Raw genomic sequence first — 26,558 nt, 5'->3', positions numbered from 1 at the left:
AGTCACACATAAGAGACATGTGTAGACTGCATTATGATGGCAGTCACACATAAGAGCTATTTGCAGACTGCAATATGATGGCAGTCACAAATAAGAGATATGCATAGACTGCTATATGATGGCAGTCACACATAAGAGACATGTGTAGACTGCATTATGATGGCAGTCACACATAAGAGCTATTTGCAGACTGCAATATGATGGCAGTCACAAATAAGAGATATGCATAGACTGCTATATGATGGCAGTCACACATAAGAGACATGTGTAAACTGCATTATGATGGCAGTCAGACATAAGAGACAGGTGTAGATAGCAATATGATGGCAGTCACACATAAGAGACATGTGTAAACTGCATTATGATGGCAGTCAGACATAAGAGACAGGTGTGGATAGCAATATGATGGCGGTCACACATAAGAGATATGCGTAGACTGCAATATGATGGCAATCACACATAAGAAATACGTGTAAATTGCAATATGATGGCAGTCACACATAAGGGATATGTGTAGATTGCAATATGATGGCAGTCACACATAATATATATGTGTAGACTGCAATACGATGGCAGTCACACATAAGAAATACATGTAAATTGCAATATGATGGCAGTCACACATAATGGATATGAGTAGACTGCAATAAGATGGCAGTCACACATAAGAAATAGGTGTCAATTGCAATATGATGGCAGTCACACATAAGGGATATGTGTAGATTGCAATATGATGGCAGTCACACATAAGAAATACGCGTAAATTGCAGTATGGTGGCAGTCACACATAAGGGATATGTGTAGACTGCCATATGATGGCAGTCACACATAAGAGATATGCGTAGACTGCAATATGATGGCAGTCACACATAAGAGATATGCGTAGACTGCAATATGATGGCAGTCAGACATAAGAAATACGTGTAAATTGCAATATCATGGCAGTCACACATAAGGGATATGTGTAGACTGCAATATGATGGCAGTCACACATAAGAGATATGCGTAGACTGCAATATGATGGGAGTCACACATAAGAAATACGTGTCAATTTCAAGAAGATGGCAGTCACACATAAGGGATATGTGTAGACTGCAATATGATGGCAGTCTCACATAAGAAATACGTGTAAATTGCAATATGATGGCAGTCACACATAAGGGATATGTGTAGACTGCAATATGATGGCAGTCACACATAAAAGATATGCGTAGACTGCAGTATGATGGCAGTCACACATAAGAAATACGCGTAAATTGCAATATGATGGCAGTCACACATAAGGGATATGTGTAAATTGCAATATGATGGCAGTCACACATAATATATATGCGTAGACTGCAATATGATGGCAGTCACACATAAGAAATACGTGTAAATTGCAATATGATGGCAGTCACACATAATGGATATGCGTCGACTGCAATATGATGGCAGTCACACATAAGGGATATGTGTAGACTGCAATATGATGGCAGTCACACATAAGAAATACGTGTAAATTGCCATATGATGGCAGTCACACGTAAGGGATATGTGTAGACTGCAATATGATGGCAGTCACACATAAGAAATACGTGTAAATTGCAATATGATGGCAGTCACACATGAGGGATATGTGTAGACCGCAATATGACCCAAGTAAACAACACCAAAATTGAATATATTGACTATCAATATAGAACATTACACACGGCGCTCAAAAACCCATCAAAATGTTTTAGAACAACTTTGGTAAGCTATGAAGCCGTACCGCTTGATGGTTTGTACTGTGCTTCAACATACAAGCGTTATTATGGTGTGTGTATAAGATAAGACATATTAGCTGGCGTTTTGTTTCGCAATATTTTGCAAAAGCCACTTTTCTTACCTTCTGGTACCTGCTGATCTGTATTTGGGATCTGCATGAGTCCTGAAAATTATTTGTATACAAATATGGTACTTACTTTCGGGAAACACTTTACACTTGTCATAAATGATTGATTACTCTAAGCGTCTTAAGTATATCCAAGCTTTTGTATATTATTTTCCCTTGAGAAGATGTACAGTATAAAAAAAATGGTTAATGAAATGTACGTGTCATAAACTTTAATGACTGTTTTGGTTTTGTTACATTCTTCCTGTTTTTACTGTTTGTTTCTTCCTCTCTTGTTACTGTCTTCCTGTTTGTACCTGTCCCCGCTTGGTGATGACACTCACCTGCCGGGAAGACTAATTATGAGGCGTTTCATGCCCAGCAGGGCTGGTGCATTGTTTCTCGTATGCCAGCCTGAACACACTAGAAATGTGTACAAAAGCTCCTGCACAATCTGTGTTGCTGTCCCTAATAAATGGACCATCTGCCTTGCACGTCGCTTGCTGTCTCCGCATCTTGGGGTCACGTCAACAATCGCAACGCCCCACCATGACAGTTGGGGATCTACTCCCTTTTTTTTAAATATTGTGTGCGCAAATACTCGGTCTTGAACTGGGTAAGAATCTACCCGACCAACAGGAGGCAAGTTAGGCGAACACACGTCAACAGAGCTGAAAATATCTTGTGGCGTACCTCAGGGATCAACACTAGAACCAAAATTGTTCCATGTTTATACAAACAACATTTGTAAAGTTACAAAGGACTTAAAGTTAGTATTATTTGCAGATGACACAACAGTGTTTTGTTCAGGAGAGAACACAGAGAAGCTCATACAAATAATAACAGAAGAAATTAACAAATTAAAAATATGCTTTGACAAAAACAGACTCTTTAAATCTCAATAGAACTAAAATAATGCTATTTTGTAACAGTAGAATGGAAAGTCAATCACTAATGCAAGTACCGTATTTTCTTGAATAACCGCTGGGCACCAGGCATGTAATATGCGCCTGCCTTAAATTACTGTCGGGTAAAATTCGCTCCGCATATTTATAAGCACATGCTTACCTTTACCATCAGGTCAAATTTGTGACGTCACGAGTGACACTTCCCCTGCCGTCATTTTCAAAATGGCGGAGGAGTTTTATTATGCTTTTACATTTTGTAAACCAGGGGTCTTGTTCCACAGCCATACAGAACACACTAATGGTTGTGATATAAAACAATTTTAACACTCTTACTAATATGCGCCACACTCTGTGAACCTAAACCAAACAAGAATAACAAACACCTTTCTGGAGAACATTAGCTCTGTAACACATTATAAACGCAACATAAGAATTACCCAGAATTCCAATGTATCCATGACTCTTGGCTATATTTTACACCCGCTAGCACCAACCCCCCCCCCCCCTCTCCATGCGTCGGTTGAGGTAGGCGCGAGGTTGGGAGCGCGTGTGTAATATAGCCAAGAGTCATGGATGCATTGGAATTCTGGGTAATTCTTATGTTGCGTTTATAATGTGTTACAGAGCCAATGTTCTCCAAAAATGTGTTTGTTATTCTTGTTTGGTTAGGGTTCACAGAGTGTGGCGCATATTAGTAAGAGTTTTAAAGTTGTTTATATCACAACCATCAGTGTAAACGCTATGGCTGTTGACCAAGTATGCATTGCAATCTCGTGTGAGAAACAGCGAAATGCATGCGACCTACCTTCACGCAGATAGCATGGTGTAAAGGAGGGCATGATGACATGTTGTAGAACAGAAGTCCCCAACCACCGGGCCGCGGCCGCAGAATTTCTTTTTAATATTTTGTTTTTTATCACACTCAATTTTTTACTGCATGCCATTGGTAAGCGCGAGGGTGAGAAGATGTTTTAAAATTATTAGCGCCTGCTTACTTTTACTGCATGCTTTGAATAAGCGCAGGAGTGAGAAGAGGTTTTAGATTAATTAGCGCCCCGGCGGGTATTCAAGGAAATACGGTAGACTGAGTGGACATTGAAAGGGCAACACTAACCGTGTTACAAAAAAGATCAATTAGAATAATACATCATGTTGGATATAGAGAACCTACACACCCTTTGTTCATTGAATGGTGGTCCTCCAGACCACCAAGCATTTCCAGGGGACCACGTTTCATTTTTACGAGACAGTTTTATTTTTCCAAACAAGGCTCTTAGTGCTTTTTCAGCAATCGTCTTTTTGTGAATGTATGTCATGCTCTCGCTCTGCCCCAGCTCCACCCACATCTCTCCTCCCAGTTGCTGCTTATACAGAGCGACAGGTGATTAGCTAACAAGACCCGGGTGGGACATCTACGCACCTGTCGCTGACTTCGAGGCCGGTCCTGGCACAACCCGCTTCGCTGCAGGCCCGCAGGCCACACCCCCCTCGACAGCGAACAGCTAAAATGATGTGCAAAACAAACTATAACCCGAAAGTACATCAATTCTTCTCAGCAAAAGAGGAAAAATATAACCTTAGAGGAAAGAATTATTTAATCACACTCATCTCACCATAAAGAAAATATAACTTACATCACAAATCATTATCTATTTATTTTTATTGTTATTACTTATGGGGTATATTGTGAATAATTTGAGAACATGAAGTGAACAAAAGTTTAAGCAACTACTATGTAAAGTAAGAGGTGTAGGATTAAATAAACTCTGCTTCTTCCTACTCCTTTTTGAACATGTTGAATAAAGAAACTGGAAATTGTGATGTACAGTATCATGGTGAATGCTTGCATGTTCCAAATAAACTCAAACTCAACTCAACTCAATTTAAAACATTTGTATGCACGTGCAACACTTCAAACCTTCAGTACATCAGTATGTGGAATTTAATTATTGATTGGATTAACCAAATAAATCAAACAAAGCACCAATATGATTCAGTTAAAGATATTGTTCAAACTACAAGTGTTTACAAAGTGCACAAAACAAGAATTATGACGAACATCTTGAACCTTTAAAGAAAATACTAGAAAAATTAGTATGGTATATATTTTTTTGTATTATTTATTTATTTGCTGTTCTGTTTCAAACAGAGAACAAGGAAATGGGGTAGGATTGAATAAGCTCTGCTTCTTCCTACTCCTTTTCGGACGTGCTGTAATGAAATAACAAGAAATATGTGATGCATAACATTGTTTCGCATGCATGCTGGAAATAAACTGAAACAAACACAAAATAGTGCATGCCTTGGGATTTGTTTTTCTTTTTATTCTTATTTCATAAACTATTTTTCCCATAATATTCCTGTATTTACTTTCATCTCTTAAACAACTTAATATCTAAACTCAAATTGCATCATCATCATCTCAGGTTTTTTTTGTTTTGTTTTGTTTTGTTTTGTTTACAGACGTCACAAATTCATACAAGTTGTACACTGTTAGGCTTGGACTAGGATTGAGTGTGCTCCTTCGACGCAGTGGGATTACAGGACGAGCCAGGCGTGAATTAAGGTACATGTTTATTTGGAATTCTAAATACAAAAATAACCAAACTAAGGGCGCTCACAAAGAGGTATAAAACTTGGCTACAAAAATACAATCAGGAAAAACAAAACAACTGCTCGATGGCATGAAAGACAATGAACTAACTTAAACTTGCACTGTGGCAAAACTATGAATAACTAACACAAAAAAAACTTACTGTGACAGGTACAAGGGGCATGGATAGCAAGGTAATTGAGGGTGCGTGAAGGCATGAAGCAGAATGCAAATAGCAAAGTTCCCAGGACGAGGACAGAAACAGAATGATATAAATGGCAGCTATGATGATTAGAAACAGGTGTGGGACTGAGGGCTGGGCGTGACTTGGAGACCAGGTGGAAACTAATGGGTTACTATGGAAAAACAAAACCAGGAAGTGTAAAATGATAAATGATAAATGGGTTGTACTTGTATAGCGCTTTTCTACCTTCAAGGTACTCAAAGCGCTTTGACACTACTTCCACATTTACCCATTCACACACACATTCACACACTGATGGAGGGAGCTGCCATGCAAGGCGCCCACCAGCACCCATCAGGAACAAGGGTGAAGTGTCTTGCTCAGGACACAACGGACGTGACGAGGTTGGTTCTAGGTGGGATTTGAACCAGTGACACTCGGGTTGCGCACGGCCACTCTCCCACTGCGCCATGCCGTCAAAACGGGAAACAAGAGTCCAAAAACAAAAACATAACATGACAAAACAAGATCCATAGGTGTGACAGTACACAACACCATCAGAGCTGGTCTAAGATACATACTTCAAGTTCTGTTCCTACAACTTTTAGACTAAGTCGGAACTTCTAAAATGATGGATTGCATTTACATAAGACTCTTCTAGACCAGGCCTGGGTAATTATTTTGACTCGGGGGCCACATTTAGAGAAACAATAAAACAATAAAACATTGTGTCATGTTTTGTGGTCACGTTCTGTTTGGTTTTGGACTCATAGTGCACTCTTGTTTTTTTTGTCCCCACGACAATTCATTAGTTTCACCTGTTATGTGTTCGTGACTCACACATCTGATTTGTTTGGACTCACGCATCTGTCAATCGCTGCACCACTATTTAAGCCTGTAGTTGCCAGGCAGTCAGCCTGGCGACATCACCCTCTACACACCCTTGTTATCCATGCTGATGATCCATGCTTCTTTTCTCATTCCAAGTAAGTTTTCGTTATTCATTGCATAGTTTGCAAGTTTTGTTTTATGTCCATAGTTTACGTTGTAGTAATAGTTTTGTTTTCATAGCCAAGTTTTGTATCTTTGCTGAGAGCGCCTTTCGTTTGTTCCCCGCCTTGTGCGCACCCTTTTTTTTTTGGTACTTTTTGAGTGATTAATTAAAAGATGTCATTACCTTCACGTCGTGTCCGGTCCAGTTGCTTTGCACAATGGGAAAACAAACCTCATCAAAGTGAAATATGAATGCGAAGGGTACAAAGTAAACCCACCTACAAACTGATATATCTGATATTTGCTGAATTTCCCCCAGGGATCAATAAAGTACTTTATATTCTATTTTATTCTATTCTATTCTATTCTATTCTATATATCACCAAGCTTTAGAACTTTTTGTTGTGAAAATCTCCTTCCGTGTCTGTGGAAACGTTTCCCACCCACACTGCTTGGTGCCTCGTCTGAGCTTCTGTGACGTAGATCACCATAGCAACTAATTAGATGATCATAGTAAAAATTTAGATTACCATAGTAACTAATTATATTACCATAGTAACTGGTATATCATCGATAAACGGAGATTCAAAAGCACTTTACAGTGAGAACTGATCACCCATCTTTCATTCACACCTTGGTGGTGGTAAGCTACCTTTGTAGCCACGGCTGTCCTGGGGTAGAGTGACAGAAGTGTGGCTGCCAACTAACGCCTGGAGCCCCTCTTGCCCAAGGACACAGCAACGTGACTACGATGGCGGAAGCTGGATTCGAACCCAGAACCCTCAAGTTGCTGGCCGTTTGCTCAACCATCTGAGCCACGCATCCCCCTAAATTATACTTAACACTTAGGTAACTTACAGGCAAAAAGTTTGGACACAATGTGTTGTCTTTATTTTCATGATTATTTACATAATAGATTGTCACTGAAGGCATCAAAACCTATGAATGTGGAGTTATGTACTTAACAAAAAAAAGGTGAAATAACTGAAATCATGTTTTGTATTCTAGTTTCTTCAAAATAGTCAGCCTTCGCTCTGATTACTTGTTCGCAAACTCTTGGCATTCTCTCGATGGGCTTCAAGAGGTAGTCACCTGAAATGGTTTTCACTTCACAAGCGAGCTTGAAGCTCATGGAGAGAATGCCAAGAGTGTGAAAAGCGGTAATCAGAGCAAAGGGTGGCTATTTTGAAGAAACTCCAATATAAAACATGTTTTCAGTTATTTAACCTTTTTTTTTTGTTAAGTATATAACTCCACATGTGTTCATTCATAGTTTAGATGCCTTCACTGACAATCTAAATAGTCATGAAAAAAAAGAAAACATATTGAATGTGTAGGTGTGTCCAAACTTTTGGCCTGTACTGTATATTTGGACCCACATACCACCTTCTGTCTCTGCACCCTGGGGTCACAACAAGACCAGCCATGCACAGTTACGATGTTTGGGCCATCAGAACTATGGCCTGAAATTAGACTATTAGGTCCATTTGGGGCTGTTTTTCGGAGTTCCTGGAACCTTTTGACGAGGTTCGCATCGCTAAACATATCTGATTTGATTTTTTAAAAATTACAGTTGGGTGGTTTTTCTCAAAAAAATAGCCATAACGGCGTATGTAAGTAAAAGTTTTATGTACAAAACCCAAAACCAGTGAAATTGGCACGTTGTGTAAATCGTAAATAAAAACAGAACACAATGATTTGCAAATCCTTTTCAACTTATATTTAATTGAATGGGCTGCAAAAACAACACACTTAATGTCGGAACTGAGGAACTTAATTTGTTAATGGCAAATAATCATTACCTTAGAATATAATGGCAGCAACATATTGCAGAAAAATTTGGTACAGGGGCATTTTAACCACTGTGTTACATGGCCTTTCCTTCTAACAACACTCAGTAAATGTTTAGGAACTGAGGAGACCAATTTTTGAGGTTTTTTAGGTAGAAATCTTTCCCTTTCTTGCTTGATGTGCACTTTAAGTTGTTCAACAGTATCCGTTGTGGTATTTTAGGCTTCATGATGCACCACAAATTTTCAATGAGAGACAGGTCTGGACTACAGGCAGGCCAGTCTAGTACCCACACTCTTTTACTATGAACCCACACTGTTGTAACAGTCATAAAAAAATATATTTTTTCAAGAATTAAATGAAACAGTAATAAAACCAAAAGAGAAAAACGTCTTACTTGTATCCCTGTTAGGGGCAATGCAACAGAGAGACTAATTGAAATATAATGAGACCACTATGCTGTCAATTTCATACAAAAAACGGATCTTTTCATGCTCAAAGATAACATCTTAATCCTTATTGACGGTTGCTGCATTTGGACCGAGCATGCATCCAATGTTGATTTCTTATCTTTTCCAGTGAATGATGCTTCATTTCATTTCACTTGACTCTCCTTTTGTTCACGCCCTGCCACCAAGAGTCTGCTTTTATATATAAATGAACTAAAATGCACAAAAGCGCCATTTGTCTTTCCCCTGTGTCTCAAGTGCGACTAAGTATGATCCGCCTACACAGAACTAGGTCTTTTTTTACATTTTCGTACAGTACTAATAATCAAGGAAAGTGGTCGTAAAACAAGACACTGAGAGAAAAAAAATTACATTAAAAAAATCAATACTCATTATTTTGTGGAGTATGGTTTGGCAAGTAGCAATATTCTTCGGTCATTTTGTTGCTTTTAGGACAATTGACCTCTCGCTGCTGTTTAGTCCCAAAGTGCACCAGTATCAGCTGGTCGTGTTGCAACTAACCAGAATGAGAGCGTGCTTTAAAAAAAGGACACAGTATGACATCATGTGCGGTCTTGACAAAGTGCACAGCAGACACTCGGCGAAGAGCGTGTCAGTAAACTGCAGAGTCCACGTCGCCCTCCCTGAGGGGCTTATTGTGTGACATCACCATCCAAAAATGTGTAATGTGTTGATAATCCAGAATCCAAAGCAACAAAGTGGAAAATGTGGATTACATAACAACTTCAAATGTCAGGATATGAATAGCAGCAGTAATACACATTAGCTTTAAAGCAGGCTGCCACATTGTTTAGTCAACTTGAAACCACTAATGCAGCTACATGAACATTCAAATGAGATCTCTGATTTCAGACACTTAGGGCCGGATTTACTAACATCCAAATACCTCGTGCTAAACAGATTGTGCAATCGATAAAGTAGAGTGTACTGGTATAGTACTGCGATACTAAATATTTAATGTCTTTGTGATCATGTCCTGTTTAGTTAGTTCTTGTTTTTGCGCACCCTGGTCTGTTTTAGTTTCCATGACAACCATTAGTTCCACGCACCTGCCGATAATCACAGCACTATTTAAGCCTGTAGTTGCCAGGCAGTCAGCCTGGCGACATCACCTCCTACACACCTATGTTATCCATGCCGATGATCCATGCTCTTTCTCGGTCCAAGTAAGTTTTCCATGCCATAGTTTGTAAGTTTTATATTATGTCCATAGTTTTGTCTTTGTGATAGTTTGGTTTTCTAAACCAAGTTTTTGATCCTCTGCTAAAGAGCCTTTTGTTTTTTCCTTTTTTTCCCGAATTAATAATAAAATAAGTCATTACCTTCACGCCATGTCCAGTTCAGTCACTTTGCACCACGGGAAAACAAACCGCACCATAGTCCTCACCTTGACAAAATAATAATATTCGGTACTATACCGCCACTAAAAAACACCAGTCCCCCACCACCCCGTCATTGTCACGTCGTGTCATTGCTGGTTTACGAGCAAAGGAGCATGTTCCACGCACCTGCCGATAATCACAGCACTATTTAAGCCTGTAGTTGCCAGGCAGTCAGCCTGGCGACATCACCTCCTACACACCTATGTTATCCATGCCGATGATCCATGCTCTTTCTCGGTCCAAGTAAGTTTTTCATGCCATAGTTTGTAAGTTTTATATTATGTCCATAGTTTTGTCTTTGTGATAGTTTGGTTTTCTAAACCAAGTTTTTGATCCTCTGCTAAAGAGCCTTTTGTTTTTTCCTTTTTTTCCCGAATTAATAATAAAATAAGTCATTACCTTCACGCCATGTCCAGTTCAGTCACTTTGCACCACGGGAAAACAAACCGCACCATAGTCCTCACCTTGACAAAAAAATAATATTCGGTACTATACCGCCACTAAAAAACACCAGTCCCCCACCTCCCTGTTATTGTCACGTCGTGTCATTGCTGGTTTACGAGCAAAGGAGCATGTTCCACGCACCTGCCGATAATCACAGCACTATTTAAGCCTGTAGTTGCCAGGCAGTCAGCCTGGCGACATCACCTCCTACACACCCATGTTATCCATGCCGATGATCCATGCTCTTTCTCGGTCCAAGTAAGTTTTTCATGCCATAGTTTGTAAGTTTTATATTATGTCCATAGTTTTGTCTTTGTGATAGTTTGGTTTTCTAAACCAAGCTTTTGATCCTCTGCTAAAGCGCCTTTTGTTTTTTCCTTTTTTTTCCGAATTAATAATAAAATAAGTCATTACCTTCACGCCATTTCCAGTTCAGTCACTTTGCACCACGGGAAAACAAACCGCACCATAGTCCTCACCTTGACAAAATAATAATATTTGGTACTATACCGCCACTAAAAAACACCGGTCCCCCACCTCCCTGTTGTTGTCACGTCGTGTCATTGCTGGTTTACGAGCAAAGGAGCATGTTCCACGCACCTGCCGATAATCACAGCACTATTTAAGCCTGTAGTTGCCAGGCAGTCAGCCTGGCGACATCACCTCCTACACACCCATGTTATCCATGCCGATGATCCATGCTCTTTCTCGGTCCAAGTAAGTTTTTCATGCCATAGTTTGTAAGTTTTATATTATGTCCATAGTTTTGTCTTTGTGATAGTTTGGTTTTCTAAACCAAGCTTTTGATCCTCTGCTAAAGCGCCTTTTGTTTTTTCCTTTTTTTTCCGAATTAATAATAAAATAAGTCATTACCTTCACGCCATTTCCAGTTCAGTCACTTTGCACCACGGGAAAACAAACCGCGCCATAGTCCTCACCTTGACAAAATAATAATATTCGGTACTATACCGCCACTAAAAAACACCGGTCCCCCACCTCCCTGTTGTTGTCACGTCGTGTCATTGCTGGTTTACAAGCAAAGGAGCATGTTCGGCAGCACACAATCACAGAGTACTTACAAGCAGACACGGTGTGTAGAAAGAAGAGGGAGAACGGACGCATTTTGGCTTAAAAACTAATATAACACTGAAACGCCCTCAGAAAGAGGTGCTTTAAAACATGGCTGGGTAGTTAACGGCTAACATACAAACCAAGTCTGCAGTGTTTAGGCTACTTCTAAATAACTAATCCTCGCCTCCATGGGGACAAGTAATGTAAGTTTCTTACATGTACTATAATCACTGCAGGACGAGGAATAGCTAAACATGCTTCACTACACACCGTAGCTCACCGGCGTCAAAATGTAAACAAACGCCATTGGTGGATCTACACCTGACATCCACTGTAATGATACCAAGTAAAGGAGCGTATCAAGTCGATAGTACTATTATTACATCGATATTTTGTAGCATCACACAATCTTCTTAGTTGTTTTTTTTTAATGTAAATTATATTTATGAACTCAGGAAATATGTCCTTGGACACATGAGGACTTTGAATATGACCAATGTTTGATCCTGTAGCGACTTGGTATCGGATTGATACCCATATTTGTGGTATCATCCAAAACTAATGTAAAGTATCCAAACAACATAAGAATAAGTGATTATTACATTTTAAGAGAAGTGTAAGTTAAAAGAGAAAATAAGCAGATATTAACAGTAAATGAACAAGTAGATTAATAATTAATTTTCTACCACGTCTCCTTAATAATGTTGACAAAATAATAGAATGGAAAATGACACAATATGTTACTGCATATGTAGGCAGCTAAATTAGGAGCCTCTCTTTGTTTACTTACTACTAAAAGACAAGTTTCTATTTTATTTAAGGACAAACGTGCAATAAGAAACATATGTTTAATGTACCGTAAGATTTTTTGTTAAAATACAGCCAATACTGCAATTTTTTGTGGTGCCCTTTATTTAGAAAAGTATCGAAAAGTACCGAAATGTATCAACATACATTTTGGTACCGGTACCAAAAGATTGGTATCGAGACAACCCTAGATGGCGACACTCATCTACGGCACATTCATGTTATCGTGCTCCTCCTGCCTTTTGCTATATTTTCAAACAAGCAGGAACCATCTACCCATGTTTATGTGCATTTTAGAAGCATTCAAAGCAGTGCATCTATATTGACACTTTTTCCCCCCTTTTTTTACCGCTGAAGGTTATGGGAGAGAGACTGCACTACTGTGCTTGAGACACAAAACTAGACTTTTTATCATGTAGGACAGACCTGGGCAAATTAAGGCCCGGCGGCCACATGCAGCCCGTTAAAGGGGAACATTATCACCAGACCTATGTAAGCGTCAATATATACCTTGATGTTGCAGAAAAAAAGACCATATATTTTTTTAACCGATTTCCGAACTCTAAATGGGTGAATTTTGGCGAATTAAACGCCTTTCTATTTATCGCTCTCGGAGCGATGACGTCAGAACGTGACGTCACCTAGGTAGTCAACACCTTTTTCCCCACCAGATTACATGCAGCTAGTCAAATCAGCTCTGTTATTTTCCGTTTTTTCAACTGTTTTCCGGTACCTTGGAGACATCATGCCTCGTCGGTGTGTTGTCGGAGGGTGTAACAACACGATCAGGGACGGATTCAAGTTGATTTACGTAGAATGTGCATCGATTAGCACGACATGCTAATCGATGCTAACATGCTATTTAAGCTAGCTGTATGTACATATTGAATCGTTAAGCCTCATTTGTAGCTATATTTGCATCCAGCCTTTCCCTCCATCTACATTTAATGCCAAACAAACACTTACCAATCGACATATTTAAGTTGCTCCACTGTCAAGAGATGCGAATGTCCCTCGTTTGGTTTTTACCGGCGATGCTACGACAGAGAAGGCAAGAATGTTTGGATATCCTGCGACACTCTAAGCAGATGCATTCCCAACGATAAAGTCAACAAAATCACAAAGGTGAGTTTTCTTTTTTTTTTTTTTTTTCTTTTCTTAGTTTATTTCGAACATGACATACATACAACATTATACATCAGTTAATTTCATAATTTCGCAATACACAATACATCATGTCCGAAAAGGAGTAGGAAGAAGCAAAGCTTATTTAATCCTACCCTTTTTCCACTTCAGAGCGCCCACAATATATACATTCATTCACTGACCTTTTTTACACCAAAATATCAAAATAGCAAAATGACATCTATGAGTGAGTAACACAGCAGTTTTCTAACATGTACTTAATTATTTCAGTCTTTATTAACATATTAAGATGAAGAATATCTTATTTTCAATAAGTTTGAAAGTGTTTCTCAGAATACTTCTTCTTTGTACTTTGTAAGCACTATTAATTTAAACATTGATGTTATTGACTTATGAGCTAATCAGACATATTTGGTCGCGGCATGACTGCCAGCTAATCGATGCTAACATGCTATTTAGGCTAGCTGTATGTACATTTATAGATGTATTTGCATCCAGTGTTTCCTTCCACCCACATTTAATGCCAAACAAACACTTACCAATCAACGCATTTAAGTTGATCCAGTGTCACAAGATGCGAAACTTCCGATCGTCGGTCTGCACATTTTATCGGCGATGCTAAGGCAAACATGGCCGAATAGCGTCAATAGCTATTCGCTCAATAGCTTCAGTTTCTTCTTCTATTTCGTTTTCGCTACCTGCCTCAATACTCCAACCATCCGTTTCAATACATGCGTAATCTGTTGAATTGCAAAAACCGCTGAAATCCAAGTCTGAATCCGAGCTAATGTCGCTATATCTTGCTGTGCTACCCACCATCTGTTTTTATGGGCATCACTGGATGACGTCACAGGGAAATGGACAGTGGCTTCGCAGATAGCGAAAATCAGGCACTTTAAAGCTTTTTTTAGGGATATTCCGGGACGGGTAAAATTTTGAAAAAAACTTCGAAAAATAAAATAAGCCACTAGAAACTGATTTTTATTGGTTTTAACCCTTCTGAAATTGTGATAATGTTCCCCTTTAAGCTTTTCAATCCGACCCGCCGGACATTCCCAAATATTTTTTTTTAGATCTTTAAGATGGAAAGTGTGGCTGCCATTATGATGTGCAGTGATGTTTTCTAACTAGCGTACTGTAAGTCTTCAACGATACAAAGTATTTCAATGGCTGGAATCTGCGCTTATGGATGATATACCAGTGACTATGGTAATCTAATTATTTACTATGGTATTCTACGTCACAGCAGCTCAGACGAGGCACCAAGCAGTGTGGGCAGGAGGCGTTTCCACAGACGCGGAATGAGCTTTTCACAACAAAGTTCTAAAGCGTAGTGATATAGCAGATACATCAGATATATCAAATTGTAAGTGGGTTTATTTTGTACCTTTCACGTTCAAATTTCACTGTTTGTTGCATTTTTGTTGCGTTTCACTTGATTGTAAAATATGTTGATCGAAACGGGGTGTGACATTCCTATTTTGTCAATATTCAGTGTTTTATCGTTCACAGATAAATGTAAAACTCCATTATGTTTTTTTAAGGCGATCTGTCATAACGCTTTTAGTATTCAATCAGACATTATTGTGCAGTTTTGTATTAGTGTCCCTAAAAATAGAAACACCGGCCCCCCCAGACACAGTTTCTGATTTATTAAATTGTATAACAGTGCAAAATATAGCTCATTTGTAGTGGTCTTTCTTGAACTATTTGGAAAAAAAAGATATACAAATAACTAAAAACTTGTTGAAAAATAACCAAGTGATTCAATTGTAAATAACGTTTTCTACACATAGAAGTAATCATCAACTTAAAGTGCCCTCTTTGGGGATTGTAATAGAGATCCATCTGGATTCATGAACTTAATTCTAAACATTTCTTCACAAAAAAAGAAGTCTTTAACATCAATATTTATGGAACATGTCCAGAAAAAATCTAGCTGTCAACACTGAATATTGCATTGTTTTATATTTTTTTCAGAGTTTATGAACTTTATGAACTTCAGTAAATATATTTATGAAGGATTTTTGTATTGTTGCTATTTTCAGAATATTTTTTAAAAATCTCACTTACCCCTTAGCATACCTTCAAGTACCCCCAGGGGTACGCGTACCCTCATTTGAGAACCACTGTCCTATATATGTATATATGTATATATATATATATATATATATATAAATTTATATATATATATATATATATATATATATTTGTATGTATGATGAGATTATCGCAGATCTAAAGATGCAACCTTTTAATTAAATTTAAATAGGAAGGTATTGAGACGGGGCGGTATAACTCAGTTGGTAGAGCGGCCGTGCCAGCAACTTGAGGGTTCCAGGTTCGAGTCCTGCTTCCGGCAATCCTGGTCTCTGTCGTTGTGTCCTTGGGCAAGACACTTTACCCACCAGCTCCCAGTGCCACCCACACTGGTTAAAATGGAACTTAGATATTGGGTTTCACTATGCAAAAGCGCTTTGTTGTCACTAGAGAAAAGTGCTATATAAAAGCCCTGCGATGAGGTGGCGACTTGTCCAGGGTGTACCCTGCCTTCCGCCCGATTGTAGCTGAGATAGGCGCCGGCGCCCCCCGGAACCCCAAAAGTGAAGTGAAGTAAAGTGAATTATGTTTATATAGCGCTTTTTCTCTAGTGACTCAAAGCGCTTTACATAGTGAAACCCAATATCTAATTTTTACATTCAAACCAGTGTGGGTGGCACTGGGAGCAAGTGGGTAAAGTGTCTTGCCCAAGGACACAACGGCAGTGACTAGGATGGCGGAAGCGGGCATCGAACCTGCAACCCTCAAGTTACTGGCACGGCCGCTCTACCAACCGAGCTATACCGCTCGGGGAATAAGCGGTAGAAATGGATGGATGGATGGATATTGAGACTGATTTAGTGGATTGAAATATTACTTTTTGTTTATAAATTAAATTGTAAATGGGTATTTGGTGGGTAGATTCTGAAATGTATTGTATTGTATTTTGTGTATTATATGATTATGTATATTTTAACTGTGGGTCCCTGTCTATAAGCTATGTGCTTCTAAAGATGTCTGTTTTGCAGAACAGACTCTGATATTAACAAAAGAAACAATGAAATACAAAACTATGTTTGTCTGTAAATAAATAAATAAAATATACCCCTCCATACTTACAGTAGGGATGGGTATATAAAATAGGAGACAGATAATAACAGATTTTGAAGTGTGTGATAAGAAAACCTTGAAAAGCCCTCAGATCAGTCTTGGCTAGCAGGAATTTTATCAGGGGAGTTTTTAGTCGTTTCGTTACAGATATATTTGCAAAAGACATGTATTACTGCCACACTTAACAAGATGATTTTTTACTGTATTCACTTTTGCTCCTACTATTCAATTACACACAGTGGACTTTTTTTCCTGTGCCGCATCAAATGACGTCCATCCTGCAGCTCTGTCTCCTGAAATACTTTCAGACGTTCTTGTGCAGATCAAATCCTGGAGCCTGAGGGGGCGGCGGATCAAAACATCTCCTATTCTCAATCATTTCAGTGCATATTGACGGCCAATGATGTGTACGTCAGCTCGGTATCCCAATGGTCGGACAAACAACTTCGGATGAAGGGGTGAAAGCTAGAGACCAGGTGGTATTAGAATAAATCCGACTACCAGAGAAATTGTAACATGAAACTGTAAAAGACATGCCAAGAGAGTGATTCGAGAATAAGATAAAAGGTATTTGCCATAGCCTGTGTGAGGCGCTGATGCTGATGGTGAGTAGGGCGATAACTGAGCAGAGACGAGTCCATCTGGGCAGAGAGATGGATTAGCGTGGCTCTTGCTGCCTGTGTGGGGGTCGGTCTTAAACCGCTGTGGTTAGATAAGAGTTCAGCCAGAGCTTGAGTGCGGCAAGCCGCTGAAGGGTTACCACGCTTGTGTAGCTCGGCGTGAGCACACAGCGGAGAGAAGAGTTCAGCCTTGCAAAGATCTTCATCAGCGTGTCACGACCCACCATGCTCAGCGGCCATGCGGTATCACCACCGCCTAAGCTGCTCTTTATTGGGTTGGAGAGGAACTTCATGTTCAGTTTTTTTTTTTTTATTCATTGACGATCCAGTTTAAATCAACAGAACTACCCTTCCTTTCAGCAGCCACTGGAAGAGAAGACCCTGTGGAGACCCTATAAAGACAATGAATTAATCCATCTATCGGTGTGTTTTCAGAATCAGAAGTTCTTTATTAAATTAAGGTTTTTCAGCACAATCCCAGTCAAGTGCAGACAACTTTCAGCGCCCCTTACAAAAAACAGTGAGAAACAGGTATACAGTATAAACCTGGGTCCCTGGAGAGGGGGTCCAGACTGAGGCAAAGAAAGAAAATAAACACACATAGCCATAGCACACATACACGTGTGTCTAAGAGGGTAATATCAAAGAACACTAAGGACATCAAAGGCCTACTAAAACCCACTATTACCTACCACGCAGTCTGATAGTTTATATATCAATGATGAAATATTAACATTGCAACACATGCCAATACGGCCTTTTTAGTTTACTAAATTACAATTTTAAATTTCCCGGGAGTTTCGTCTTGAAAACGTTGTGTAATGATGACGTGTACGCAAGACGTCACGGGTTTTAAGGAAGTATGAGCGCTGCACACACACACACAGCTAAAAGTCGTCCACTTTAACCGCATAATTACACAGTATTCTGGACATCTGTGTTGCTGAATCTTTTGCAATTTGTTCAATTAATATTGGAGAAGTCAAAGTAGAAAGATGGAGTTGGGAAGCTTTAGCCTTTAGCCACACAAACGCACGGTGATTCCTTGTTTAAAATTCCCGGAGGTGAAGCTTTTCTATGGATCAGAGCGCGGTCAAGCGACTTACCGGAGAAAAGCTGATCTTGTGGCGTCCATACAGCTGCCGTCGACTTCCATCAGACACTGGCCTCAAGACACCCGCGGACACACACTTCCGACTATCAGGTACTATTTAATCTCACTAAAACACTAGCAACACAATAGAACGAAAAGGGATTTCCCAGAATTGTCCTAGTAAATGTGTCTAAAAACATCGGAATCCGTCCCGATGCAATTGCGTTTTTTTTTAACTTGATTTTTTATTTTTTTCTAGTCCGTCGCTATCAATATTCTCAAACACAAATCTTTCATCCTCGCTCAAATTAATGGGGAAATTGTTGTTTTCTTGGTCCGAAAAGCTCTTTTTGTTGGAGGCTCCCATTAAAAACAATGTAAGGATGTGAGGACCCATCAACGGGTGACGTCATCGTCTGCGACTTCCGGTAAAGGCAGGGCTTTTCTATTAGCGACCAAAAGTTGCGAACTTTATCGTCGATGTTCTCTTTCAGCAAAAATATGGCAATATTGCGAAATTATCAAGTATGACACATAGAATGGACCTGCTATCCCCGTTTGAATAAGAAAATCTCATTTCAGAAGGCCTTTAAAGACATTAAAAGAGCAGAGCTGATGCAACCAGCTGCCACTCCAGCAGTGTCACTTCTACACACAGTCACAAAAGTAAAACAACAAAAAAAACAAAAAAACTATCAACCAATCATATATAATGCCCACGCTCGATTGCACCATGCATAAACAAGCAACCAAACCAACACACACTGTGGTGGCTTCTGCGGTGTTCCACGCCATCGTCTGCTGGGGTGGGGGGAGCATGGCCAGAGACAGGAGCAGACCCAACAAAGCAACCAAGAGAGCCGACTCCACCCTCGGCCGCCCACCAACTCTCGGCCAGTGTCCAGTCTGCATGGAAGAGCGAGGATGCGTCCAAGGAGACTGAGGTATCCGTTATACGCTCATTCAGTCAAGACACCGTGAAGTCACGAAATTGTCACCTCCCTTGTCGCACAGCACCAAAGGGTCTTGAACCAAAAGGCCAAACAAGAGGGAAATACCTGGAACATAAAAGGATGACACTGGAGCACAGAGCTCCTGCCAACAACAGCCACTACAGCGGGGCCCATCTTGGAAAAAAATAAAATAAATACACGTCATCCACATTTTATGATTGTGTTTGTGATGTTTGCTGTTTTTTGTGTAGATTCTCAGTCATCCAGGTCAGGGCCAATCACTCAATCAAAGTGCATTTATTTAGCCCCATAATGGAGGAGTTCAAGTACCTCGGAGTCTTGTTTAAGAGTGAGGGAAGAGTGGATCGTGTGATCAACAGACGGATCGGTGCGGCGTCTTCAGTAATGCGGACGCTGTATCGATCCGTTGTGGTGAAGAAGGAGCTGAGCCGGAAGGTAAAGCTCTCAATTTACCGGTCGATCTACGTTCCCATCCTCACCTATGGTCATGAGCTTTGAGTTTGGACCAAAAGAACAACAAGATCCGAGTACAAGCGGCCGAAAATAGTTTCCTCCACTGGGTGGCGGGGCTCTCCATTAGAGATAGGGTGAGAAGCTCTGCCATCCGGTGAGGAGCTCAAAGTAAAGCTGCTGCACCTCCACATCGAGAGGAGTCAGATGAGGTGGTCCAGGCAACTGGTCAGGATGCCACCCGAACGCCTCCTTATGGAGGTGTTTCAGGCATGTCCGACCGGTAGGAGGCCACGGGGAAGACCCAGGACACGTTGGGAAGACTATGTCTCCTGGCTGGCCTGGGAACGCCTCGGGATCCCCCGGGAGGAGCTGGATGAAGTGGCTGGGGAGAGGAAATTCTGGGCTCCCCTGCTTTGGCTGCTGCCCCTCGCAACCCGACCTGGGATAAGCGGATGTAGATGGATGGATGGCATTTATTTTATGAGTTGTAAGTTAGGAGTTTGTTTCTGAAGGAGTTAAATACTGATTTCTAAAGTGAGGTCTACAATGCACATTTTGTGAGTTTCTAACTTTATTGAACAGTTCTATTTCATGTGATTTATTAGAAAATGAAAGGTAATACAACACAATGTTTTACTTGTACACAAGTAAAGTCAAGTGTATACTTGAGGTTTTACTAATCAAAGTGAAGTCTTCAGCTTCTTGTTTCTCTATCCAGGCCCAGCACTGTGGTGACATTTGTTTTGAGGGTGCAGGTCGGCCTAGTGAGAGGTGGATGCTGAGAGATGAACGGCCCGAGGTAGGATGTCTATAATTACATATTGATTTCTTGGGGGCTGGCGGTATTCAGCCAGCTCTGCGTTAGTGAAGAATAAATCACTCTGCGTCTATGATGGCTAAGTATTTATTCCTTTTAATTCTGTTTATTGTGATCTTGATTCATGCCCTACAACCCCCGGTCACGCTTCAGTGTCGGCAACACCAGTCTATGTCCAAATAAATGGTTGGATGTGTGTCAAGTTGCATGTGCGTGCACTTTTAGGATGGAAAGCTTTTTCTTGCGTTTACCACAGGGTATGTGTTACATGTACAGAGTGAAGGAGACGGCACAGACAACAGGGGCATAGTATTAGTTGTATGTTTTATTATATACATATACATATATATATATATATATATATATATATATATATATATATAAAACAAACTAGAGAATGGCTTGTGACTAAATCCAAAAGTGTATGGTGTGTTACTATGTGCAGGAATTTAAAGCTGAGTGTTACCGTGAGAGTTGAGCAAGAGAGGCGGGAGTCCAATGAGGGAAAAGCATGCTCGAAGGTCCGTGAGACAAGCAGGTAGTCGGGGCGATAGCGAGGCGTCAGAGGTCCGTGTCCAGGTGGGATGTCGAGATCCAAGAGGCAGCCAGGGAAACGGAGGGAACGCGGGAAGACGAGACACACAACTCGTGACGTGGAAACAGAGGTACGCTGCAGGAAGGGGCGACGAGAAGGACATGAGTTGACTGAGCAAGGTGGGTGAAAAAACACAGAGAGAAAGACGTGCATAGAGCTTGCTTTGTTCGGCTTACTATACAGGACAGGTTGTTAAGTTCTGGCACGGGATAGCAGGTTGAGCAGGCTTATGAAGGCAGGTCTGGTCATCAGTTTCAGGTGTGCTGATTGCTGATAGATTGCAGCCTCCAGCTGCAGTAGGAGATGAGCGCCCGTTGGCATGTCCCGAGGCGTGCTCCGCGTAGCTCAATGAAGAATGTGCAGCGGCATGCGTTTGCGCTGTGAACGTATGCTTAGGTCAGGGGTCAGCAAACCAAAACGTTGAAAGAGCCATAATGGACCAACAAATACAACAAAAAAATCTGTCTGGAGCCGCAAAAAATTAAAACCCTTCTATAAACGATATAATGAAGTCAACACATGTTATAAGTGTCTATAATAGCTTTATTAGCCTACTGTCAATATGACTGTGTGTCACAGGATGACACAACTTTTCCTTGTCAGAAATGTTGAAATGTAATATTTATTTTACACATTTTTACAACATTGGAAAGAAAACACTAGTAAAGCTTCTCAGGGGTTGAGATTATTCCTTTAAATGACTGTCTTAGAATGGCCAAAGGTATAGATGTGTGTGTCCAAGTTTAAGGAAATGGCAGGCTGTTTTCTTCTAATGGATTTATAACAATTTATGCAAGCTGGGCAATGTTTACTGTGGTCTGGAACAACATGGCACACACAAAACTATCTGAAATGCAGCCAATATTACATACAGATAATATATTGTGAGAAATGCTGATGTTCCTTTTAATTCTGTTTATTGTGATCTTGATTCATGCTCTACAACCCCCGGTCACGCTTCAGTGCCGGCAACACCCGTCTATGTCCAAGTAAAGGCCTGATGTGTGTCAAGTTGCATATGCGTGCACTTTTAGGACAGTCAGCGCAGATTTTTGCAGGGAATCTTTTTTCTTGCGTTTACCAGAGGGTATGCTGAGGTTGGGGGTCGGCAACCCAATATGTTGAAAAAGCCGTATTGGACGAAAAATACAAAATAAAAATCGGTCTGGAGAAGCAAAAAATTAAAAGCCATCTATAAATGATATAATGAAGTCAACGCATGATATAAGTGTCTATATTAGCTAGGTAAGGTTTGCTGTGGTCTGGAACAACATGGCACACAAACCACTAAGAAATGCAGCCAATATTACGTACAGATATTTTTTCATGAGAAATGCAGATACAAATTAAATACACAGAGGACATAGGAAAATAAATGATGCAATATGTACATAAATGTAGCCTAAATAGCATGTTAGCATCCATTAGCTTGCAGTCATGCACTGACCAAATATGCCTGATTAGCACTCCACAGAAGTCAATATCATCAACAAAGCTCACTTTTCTGCATTCACACACAGCATGAAACATTTGGTGGACAAAATGAGACAAAGAAGGAGTGGCATAAAACACGTCTTTCTGTGGCAGCATCGGAGAAGTTGTACATGTAAACAAACTACTGTGAGTTCAAGAACCATCAAAATTAGTAGGACAAAACGACGCTCGACAAATACTCTCCATCCATCCATCCATTTTCTACCGCTTATTCCCTTTTGGGGTCGCGGGGGGCGCTGGCGCCTATCTCAGCTACAATCGGGCGAAGGCAGGGTGACAAATACTCTCATTAGATAATATTGTTTAATATAAACAGTGGGATTTATAACAATTAAGGATGTGTATGTCATGTTGTCCTCCTACAGAAACCGTATTGAAACAAAAATATAATTTCCCCCCCATCTTTTTCTATTTTCATACTGTGGAGAGGCAGAGCCGACAGCGAGCCAGGGCAAACTATGGTCCTGCCCAAGATGGCCGCCAGAAGGCGGAGCATGCAGCAGAGCAGAGAGGCGGGGCACGGCTGGAGCGACACTACAGCCATCAGAGTCAGGTGCGTACACAACACACATGTGCTCAATCCCTGCATCTTCTGCTGCAGCATAAAAGGGGAGAGGGAGGAGCAATCGTGGCAGAAGTAGGAGAAGGAACAACGGACAACAGCGACCACCGGAGCGACGAGATCGACCCAGAGCGAGATGAGCCCCCGCAGCAGACGCAGCCACCGGCCACCGAAAGGTGCGCCGCGACGAGCAGAAAGAGCCGGCGATTTAGAAATTGTCACGACCGGCTGTCAAGACATGGTTTTTGAAATAATAAATCAGAGTTAAACCTGCTATCATGCGTCTTGCATCGATCGGCACTGCACCCCACACGAGGACAACTGGAGTCCCGTCACACATCCATTTTTGAAAAAGCTCCAGGGAGCCACCAGGGAGGCGCTAAGGCTGAGAGCCCAGAGTCACTGGTGCTCTCCCCGTGTGCAAGTTAATGTTTGTGAATGTGGTCAGTCAGATTGAGCTGCACACAATATTGCCAAAGACATTTGACCTTTAATTCAGAAGTTTCCATGTTAGACTGCTGGTGTGAATGTATTCGCTGGCAGGTATCTCACTGTTCTTTTTAAATTCTGGTGGGTGATTAGAATCAACAAGTAGGTACTGGTCAATGCTTCATCCCTGTTTTGATGACTTCCTGGCTGTAAAAGTCTAGAAGGTTTTGTATTCAGTGAAATATATTCTACTGGATTGACAAATTGAACAGTCCAGTTGCAATCGATTGCATGCGCTGAGAATACAATAACCTGGATGAATAAAAACATCCATAGACACTACTGGATTTACAAAACCTACATCTAGCGAAGTTGGCACATTGTGTAATTCGTAAATAAAAACATGGAATACAATGATTTGCTAATATTTTTCAACTTATATTCAACTGAATGGATTGCAAAGACAAGACTTTCAATGTTTGAACTGAGAAACGTGTTTTTTTCGCACATAATCATTAACTTAGAATTTGATGGCATTTTTACCACTGTGTTACATGGCCTTTCCTTTCAACAACACCCAGTAAATGTTTGGAAACTGGGGAAACCGATTTTTGAAGCTTTTCAAGTGGAATTCTTTCCCATTCCTGCTTGATGTACATCTTAAGTTGTTCAACAGTCCAGAGTCTCCGTTGTGGTATTTTAGGCTTCATATTGCACCACACATTTTCAATGGGAGACAGGTCTGGACTACAGGTAGGCCAGTCTAGTACCCGCACTCTTTTACTATGAAGTCACGCTGTTGTAACACTTGGCTTGGCATTGTCTTGCTGAAATAAGCAGGGGCGTTCATGATAACGTTGCTTGGATGGCAACATATGTTGCTCCAAAGCCGGTATATCCCTTTCAGCAATATCTGTCTATCCATGTATAAATATACCATATTTTTGGGACTATAGGACACACTTAAAATCCTTCAATTTTTAAAAAAATCGACAGTGCATCTTATAACCCGGTGTGCTTATGCATGGAATAATTCTGGTTGTGCTTACTGACCTCAAAGCTATTGTTTTAGTACTTGGTGGGACGGCGTGGCGCAGTGGAAGAGTGGCCGTGCGCAACCCGTGGGTCCCTGGTTCAATCCCCTCCAGGTACCAACCTTGTCACGTCCGTTGTGTCCTTGAGCAGGATACTTCACCCTTGCTCCTGATGGGTGCTGGTTAGCGCCTCGCATGGCAGCTCCCTCCATCAGTGTGTGAATCTGTGTGTGAATGGTAAATGTGGAAGTAGTGTCAAAGCGCTTTGAGTACCTTGAAGGTAGAAAAGCTCTTTACAAGTAAAACCCATTTACCATTAATGATAAATGTGACCGGTAGATGGCAGTCACACATATAAGATATGTGAAGTGAATTATATTTTTATAGCGCTTTTACTCAAATGACTCAAAGCGCTTTACATAGTGAAACTGTTGTGCACCGGGCAGTAGGAAGGATGCGAGACCAAGGCAGAACTGCGGTTTACCAGGTTTATTGAAAACCTTGATGAGTGTGTGGGGTGTAATGCTACCAGAAGTGAATGAGTGCGGACGATGTGTAGAAATAACAATGTAAGTCTTACCAGGGGTTGTTGTCGGTGCGTTTTGTGTGAATCTTTCGTCAAATCCAAGGGGCAAGACAAAGAGGTAGTCAGCAGGGAAGCGAGCAGTCGGGGATTGGAGAGAGGCAACAATGTCCGAGTCCAAGCAGGGGTCGAGGGTAGAGGGAGGCAAGCAGAGATCTGGGTGGAGGCCGTGAGGCAAGGCACGATCACAGGCAACAGGGAAGACACTGCGTAAGACACAAGGGACATCAAAACACGCGAACCAGGAAGAGCACAAAGAAGGCGAGCAGGAAACAAGGGAGGGGTGCTAGCCGTGATGCTTACTGTGAAAGATTGGCTACGTTCTGGCAAATATCCCTCTGGTCTGCTGGTCTTTATGCAGCTCCCTCTTATCAAATCCAGGTGTGTTGATTCTTGATAGACAGCAGGCTCGTTGCTGCATGGGCGTGCTGCACTCAGCACGAGTGAGGACGTGTCTGAGTGAGCTGTCAGCAGAGGTGCCTCTTAGCGCACTGTCAGCAGAGGTGCACGCAGCTCCAGCCGCCAAGGAAACGCGGGTTCGACTCTGCATCATGACAGAAACCCAATATCTAATTTTTACATTTAAACCAGTATGGGTGGCACTGGGAGCAGGTGGGTAAAGTTTCTTGTCCAAGGACACAACGGCAGTGAATGGGATGGCGTATGCGGGGATCGAACCTGCAACCCTCAAGTTGCTGGCACGGCCGCTCTACCAACTGAGCTATAACGCCCTGTGTAGACTGCAAGATGACGTTAGCAAAAATTGAGAATATAGGTGTGAATGTTGTCTGTCTATCTGTGTTGGCCCTGCGATGAGGTGGCGACTTGTCCAGGGTGTACTCCGCCTCCCGCCCGATTGTAGCTGAGATAGGCGCCAGCGACCCCGAAAGGGAATAAGCGGTAGAAAATGGATGGATGGATAGAACATTACAGACGGCTGAAAAATCTGTCAAAATGTTTTAGTACGACTTTGCTAAGCTATGAAGCCGCACCGCTTGATAGATTGCCGGGGCCTTACTGCTACCGTAGTCAGACATACTCCGCTTTGACATACAAATATTATTATGGTGTGTGCATAAGAACCGCAAAATTATGCAAAAGCAACTTTTC

At 41.1% G+C, this 26,558-nt stretch overlaps 1 long non-coding RNA gene across 1 annotated transcript; it reads right to left on the bottom strand.

The window, feature by feature from the left end:
* Positions 1-21,158: 21,158 nt before the first annotated feature.
* Positions 21,159-25,747, bottom strand: LOC133538603 (uncharacterized). Its single transcript, XR_009803051.1, has 3 exons — positions 25,446-25,747; positions 21,523-21,724; positions 21,159-21,421 (listed from the first exon to the last, which is right to left on the bottom strand). It is a non-coding gene; the product is annotated as an uncharacterized LOC133538603 (long non-coding RNA).
* Between the last annotated feature and the right edge of the window lie 811 nt (positions 25,748-26,558).

Source organism: Nerophis ophidion, linkage group LG20, assembly GCF_033978795.1.
Source record: "Nerophis ophidion isolate RoL-2023_Sa linkage group LG20, RoL_Noph_v1.0, whole genome shotgun sequence".
Taxonomy (NCBI): Eukaryota; Metazoa; Chordata; class Actinopteri; order Syngnathiformes; family Syngnathidae; genus Nerophis; species Nerophis ophidion.
This window is presented reverse-complemented; position numbering and strand designations above follow the sequence as displayed.